The sequence below is a fragment of the Octopus bimaculoides genome, chromosome 4 (assembly GCF_001194135.2).
Source record: "Octopus bimaculoides isolate UCB-OBI-ISO-001 chromosome 4, ASM119413v2, whole genome shotgun sequence".
In the NCBI taxonomy this organism is placed as follows: domain Eukaryota; kingdom Metazoa; phylum Mollusca; class Cephalopoda; order Octopoda; family Octopodidae; genus Octopus; species Octopus bimaculoides.
Genome location: NC_068984.1, coordinates 93,722,716 through 93,729,804, shown reverse-complemented (window position 1 = coordinate 93,729,804; position 7,089 = coordinate 93,722,716).

Genomic DNA, 7,089 nt, shown 5'->3' with positions numbered 1-7,089 from the left:
AAATATGCTGTGCATGAGAAGACCCAGCAAGCCAAGTGAGACCTAAGTCCAAGGCCTCTGCCAGGGGTGTAGCCAGCCCACTTATGCGTACCTTTCCTTCATTGGACACTAAACTCCGCTTGCGAAGTCCTGTTGAGGCAAGTGAAATTGAAATCGAACTAAATTCGACAACTGGCACCCATGCCAATGTTGTCTCCTTCATTGGACACATAACTCGGCTTCTGAAGGCCTGTTGGGGCAAGCGAAAGCGAAATCATGATGGCACCTGTGCCTAGCGTCGCCAGCCTGGCACTTGTGCCGGTGGCCAGTGTAAAGACATGAACTGGCTCCTGTGCAGGTGGCACATAAAATACACCATTTTGAGTGTTGCCATTGCCAGTACCGCCCGACTGGCCGTCGTGCTAGTGGCACGTAAAAGCACCCACTATACTCTCAGAGTGGTTGGCATTAGGAAGGGCATCCAGCTGTAGATACTCTGCCAGATCAGATTGGAGCCTGGTGCAGCCTTCTGGCTTGCCAGTCCTCAGTCAAATCGTCCAACCCATGCTAGCATGGAAAGCGGACGTTAAACGATGATGATGATGATAATTAGCATACAAAACTGCATCAATACACCAAATATGAAATCAATTAGAACAAAATTAAATTAATTGAAAAGTGTGAGCCAAATAGAAAAGATGAAAAAATCTTTTAACTTTTCAGTTCCAACAATATAAATGAAAATTTAATGGCAATGACTTCAACATCACATGACTTTCATCAGGTATAGTTTGCTCATGATATCTGACTGTGCATCAAGAGATCTGGTATCGAATCCCTGCTACAACATTATACACACCTCTGTGCAAAAACACATCAAAAACTAGTTTTCTGTAAAAGCTGGGGCTTCACTTGGAAATGCCATCAAATCGTTTAAATCTTTCACTATCGGTGAAATTGTGGTTGGAGCAATGAAAATTACTTGCAGTTGTGAAATCGAAAAATACTGTTAGAAGTTCTTTCAAGCTGTTAGCTCTATCATAAAATCATTCTATCTGAACAACTGATGATACTGTACTGTGTGGAAAGCCTTTGTAACTTCTGCAGTTATTATCTTGTGTATTCTTTTAATCAAGAAATGTGATATTTTTGTTGTTGAGTGACCCTAGAATAGTAGACATTGTTTATACTTTGCAGTTTTTCTATATGACTTCCCACCACATTCAGTATTGAAAGCACAATTACATACTCTGCAATCAACTTCAAAATAATCTTTTTCTTGTTAAAAAATTGTTCACCTTTTAGAATATTCATCGCAAAACTTATATTTACTTTTCAGCATTTGGGAGTTAAATAATTTGGAGGTAAATTAGAAAACACTAATGCACCTGTGAAATGCATGAAGTAAAACCCATAACATGCATACTGAAAAGTGGGGACAGCAAGGTTCCCGTTTGCATCAATCTTGTGAAAATACACACACAGCATGCAAACGGTGTCTGTTTAACCCGTGATCATTGCACATAGTGGAGCAACATAGATCTACTATAACCTGTCGGAAAACAAAGAGTAACTGAGAATCAGACTTCAAATTGGAGCTGATCCACTGCGAGGAACTGAAACACCTGTATGAGGCTAGGATTTTATCTATTTATTTGACAGTGCTTTCTTGCTTGCAAAAATGTTTTCTTGTTTGATCTCAATCAAGCAATCAAATGTATCGTCTTGGCATTTACTGACTTGCTATTCAAGACTTTATGAAGACTTCTATAAAAGTAGACAAAGACAAGCTAGTTAATTAGTTGGTACCTAGCTTTCAAGCAGAACACAACTGAAACAACAACTGGCTATTGGTCATAGTCCAAGAGGGGATGCTACCACAATTTATCAACTATTACAAACACCATTGCTGTCGACACAAAACAGTAAGTAACAGTTGTCAAAGAATAGCTTGCAATGAATACAACCAGCTATGCTATGTCGTTAGCTAATGACAAAACTGCTATACTACCCACCAACCCATTCACATATACTCCTAACAATTCAATCACTCTAACACATATACACCACTAACAGCACTCACACACAAACATAATTACAATGACACACTGATCCAAAGAATTTTTTCTTCTCATTTCATCCCTGAAATTGTAGCAGTTTCAACCAATTTTAATTGCGTTTAACCCATTACCTCCCATAATTTTATTAACTGGAATTTTTTAATGAAACTTTGATTTCTAGCATAAAACAGCCTTAGAAACACGCTGGAATGATCAAAATAACATTTCAAAATAACAATTTAAATCGAAATAAGCGAGATATTGGGTGAAAAATTAGCAAACCTCATTTAAATATCAGAGAAATATACCTGGTAGATATAGCAAAAAGGTTAGATATGTGTAAATATTGACAGATAATTACGAAATTTGTAATTTTTAAGTGATCTCATATGAGATCACTGGTAGGTAATGGGTTAAAAAAAAAAGAAAATAGTTTTTATCCCAGAAAAGAATCATCAATTATTCCTACACAAACACTTTGCTCCTTTTTCATATCCAATTCGCCAAATTTTCACCATCATCATCATATTAAACTTAAATGCTTACAATTTACAATTAGCCACCAACATTTAACAGTCAGCAGCCTCCTGGGAGATCCATTATGACCAAACCTATCAACAATAATGCTTAGGTCCATATTTCCATGATATACAGCCGAAAGATCACAAAGCCTTTTACTCACTTAAAAATGCGTGAAATACATTTTCAAAATGACTCTTATCGCTATGCAACTCGCATTACACCATATAATCTCTATTCTTTTTTGTTTTGGGCACATACCAGCTGCTCTTCACTGGGTTCTCTACTCTCACTAAGACATCTTACATCATGGCTACTCTGTTTTCTCTCCCACTTTGTCACTCTAGTTCACTCCTTCAACTCACCTCTTACTGTGGTTTGCACGCTGTTTGGAACCTGCAACAAGATAGTGCTCTACCAGTTTCCTTCCCATTGATAACAGCTTTCACCTATTCATATCCTCACTCAGCTCTGAAATCTCATTTCCTCTCCAAAACGAGCCTATCTGCTTTATCTCGTTCAAGTTTGAGCCCCAGTACAGTACCTCTTTCTATAGCCTCTGATGGATTTGCAATCAACTTAAACCTTCTCAGATGACCCATAATTTCCCCTGCCAACACCTCGCACTTATCTACCAGAATGTCATCAATGTAGGAACTAGTAGCCTGCTCCACCTTGGCTATCTTCCCCAAGATCACTTTGAGAACTGTCGCCATGATTTTTGGTGCTGGACTCAAACCAAATCCCAACTAAGACATACAGTATGTTCTGCTCTTGTACCACACCAGCTGGTACCTCCACAGTTTCTCAGACACATGGAACTGCAGATATGCCAACCTGAGATCAAGTCACACCTGTCATCTGCCTTCACTCCCACAAAATTTCCCCACTGATGTCTGCTTCTTCACTGGCCATAAGACATGACACGTGCTCATTCAATTCCCCAAAATCTAGCACTGATAAGACTTTATTCTGGCAGCATACTACTCTGAACTTCCTCTTTCTACAGCATTAATATAACCTCTCCTAGCCATCTGCCCACCTCTCTCTTGAATTCATTCCTAGCCTCCCTTTTCAGGGTGTACTTGTAGCAATTCACCTTGTTTCTCAACATGATGGTATTAACCCTTGTTTGCTGCTGAACTTAGCCCAGAAAACCTCATCTTCTTGTCTATCGTATTCCTTCTCTCTGAACTTGGCCTATCGATCCTACAGCCTTCTTCCACTTCATGCTTACAGCAAGAGGTACGCTGTTCACCAAATTCCACTTACATTTTGCCAATCATCACACCACCCAGTCAGCCAATTATGCCATACCTACAACAACTTCAACATCATCCACTATTTCAATGATGACAATCACCAGTATTTTTATCAATGTTCCTAGTACCTCCATCTCCACTGCACTGATGCTTCTACATCTAACCTCTCTGCTATCACACTCCAGCTCTCAAGGTTGTTGTTCATCCCATATCAGCAAGAGCTTGTGCTTCCCTTGCCCCCATCAGAACCCTTATTGCAGGCAATGAACGTGGGTGTGCCTCTAATCAATTGTCAGGCCAGCTACCTGCATAGTAAGCCCTTCCCCACTTTCCATTTCCCTGTTTGCAATAGCTCGCTATGTACTCGGGCAGGTCACACTGGTAACATACCACTTCAGATTTTGGTTCCTTGCAATCTCTGGCCATGTGAGAACCCGACACCCAAAACACTGTCCATTAAACGCCTGTCTTGCTTTTTCCACAATACTCTGGTTCTTGCTATTTGCTACCTGCCCTTCATCTTACAAGTCTGTCATCACCATTGCCTGACATCATATGTGTCATTCTGCATCAATACGCATTATCTACCAAATTGTCCACCAACATTGTGCTGATGTCCAGCAGTTGCTACAACCTCACTGAGATATGGTCAGAGAATCCAATCACGAAAGCCAGCTTCACAATTCTCTCCACCACTCTGCCAATAAACCCAGTTTCCTTAGCTCACTCACATAATCATCTACTGGCTCCCCTGTCCATTTCACTCTCCCTGGCTTCTTGTATGCATTAAAAGCTCTTTCTATATATGCATCCTTCAATTGCTCTTCAGTCTTTTTGACCTTTAACTGATCTGCTTCAGCCATCTCGAAATACAAATTCAGAACACTACCTTCTACATACATTAACATAAAAGACTGGTGACTCATGTATGCCCTGCAGTTTTAGCAACGAGCTTCACTTTCTTTTCAGCTCACCAGAAAATGGTTTCAAAACTTCGTCAGTGATTCTATCCTCATGGCAATACTGAATGTCAACTGTAGAAAAGAAGAAACAATTCCCACAACAGAAAAACATGCCGACATATCATGTAAATGCAACAGCAAAAGTAAAATGCTCTTATCTTTTGACATGCTTCAGAGATGAAATCTATTCTCCACTAAAATTAGAAAAAGATTGTTGCAAGAACCCAAATGCTTATGCTTCACAACCTCTGACTAAACCTACTCTTCCTGAATTCACTTCACACTACTGATCACCTCGGATGTCCTACGAAAAAAGAGGTTGATCAAATCCTGTACTTCTCTATGTAACGTCACTTCCTCCGTGGCTTCTGGTCCTGCCATGTCCCTTCCTCTTTCACTTCTGGGTTTTGATATTTCCCTGCACTCTTCCACATTATACAAGTTAAATTTTTATTCTTCAACATTTCTTTGCATGATTATTCCTTGTCAGCAATGGAAACGCAAATACTAGTATAACTCTTATTCTACTCTCCCACCTCAAATACACATACAGATATATACACGGGCACCTACTAGTGTTGCTCGCATATAAACAACCATTTTACTATAGTCCAATTACTCTTATCACAGAGTGAAATGCCCTTTTCTGTCATATGACCCTACATCATTGGAATGTTGCAGAGAACTGAAAAATTTATATGACTGCTTTTGCAGCCATTTTCAGCCAGTCAGACAACTTATGTTACGTTCGTTTTCTGATGAATAGATTCTAGAGCCCATTTCCTCAATGCATGGTGCTATTTTTGATCAAGAAATTAGACCCAGTCAATTATTGTGAGATCCTACATTGTAAACTGTCCTTTTCTCACAAACGCTATATGTATTCTTTGGCATGAATATTTTTTATACCTTACATACATGCACATGAACTCTGCACAAAAATATAATGTTTTGTTATCTGCAAAATTGTATTACTGTTGCTAATAAGCAATAATTATTTGTTAACTATTTTATCAAGAACACGTTTCAACTACAGTTCTATATTTAAGAGATGAGGAATTATGTGCATTATTTTCATTATTTACATTCAACGGATATTTGTCCTCATCTTGTTTGTCGTTAACACAACGTTTCAGCTAATATACCCTCCAGCCTTCTTCAGGTGTATTGGGGAAATTTCAAACCTGGGTTCTCATTCCTAAGGTATTTTTCGATATTATTATTATTATTGTTCAGGTGACTGCTTGGAATCGAACTCGGAATCTTGGGGTTAGTAACCTGTGCTCTTAACCAATATGGCCCACAAGCATATGGAGTAGTGGTTAAGAGCGCGGGCTACTAACCCCAAGATTCTGAGTTTGATTCCAAGCAGTGACCTGAACAATAATAATAATAATAACATCTAAAAAATACCTTAGGAATGAGAACCCAGGTTCGAAATTTCCCCAAGACACCTGGAGAAGGCTGGAGGGTATATTAGCCAAAATGTTGTGTTAACAACAAACAAGATGAGGACAAATATCCGTTGAATGTAAATAATGTAACTAATGCACGTTTGAACTATTACACTGGAAATGTTCTTTCCGTTTAGATCGTTGTTTGAAATAATCTTTACATTAGGTGAACAATATATCGTGTGAAGGAATTGTATTTTTGCCTTTGGTAGTGGTTTGTTATGTATTTACACTGGCTGTTTGCATTTACCTTTAATTTATCTGTTTTTGTGAACATTTAATCTAGGGAGACATTATTATACTCATTAGCATGCTTAATTAATTTTTATATTGGAGCTACTCTTCTTGTCTTTTCTTTTCACTTTTATGCATCTTAAATTTCATCCCATCTTGCTAAACACTCAATAATATTTATTATGCATCTATGATATTTTTTGTGTGTATGTTCCCTTACATTTTAAACCAAAACTTCTTAAACATTGTTACAGTTAGGATTTAGTACTTCCTGATCAATAACAATACTTTTTTGTTTTTCCAATTACAAAATCTTGTTGAAAAAGTATTTTCTTTACATTTGTAGGAAATTAAATATGTGTTCATAGAGAAGACAGCAATAATAAATTATATATGACTTCATTTTTATTTCTCACATACTTTCAGAAAAAAACCTCTTCGTGTTTGGTTGGTATAATAATTGAATAGTAACTACACACCAATCGGTTTATGAATTCTGGTTTGAAATAGGATGTAATTCAAGCATAGAATATAACAAATAATTATTTACAATATCAATCAAAATTTGCAAGGTGCTCCAGCATGGCCGCAGTCAAATGACTGAAACAAGTAAAAGAGT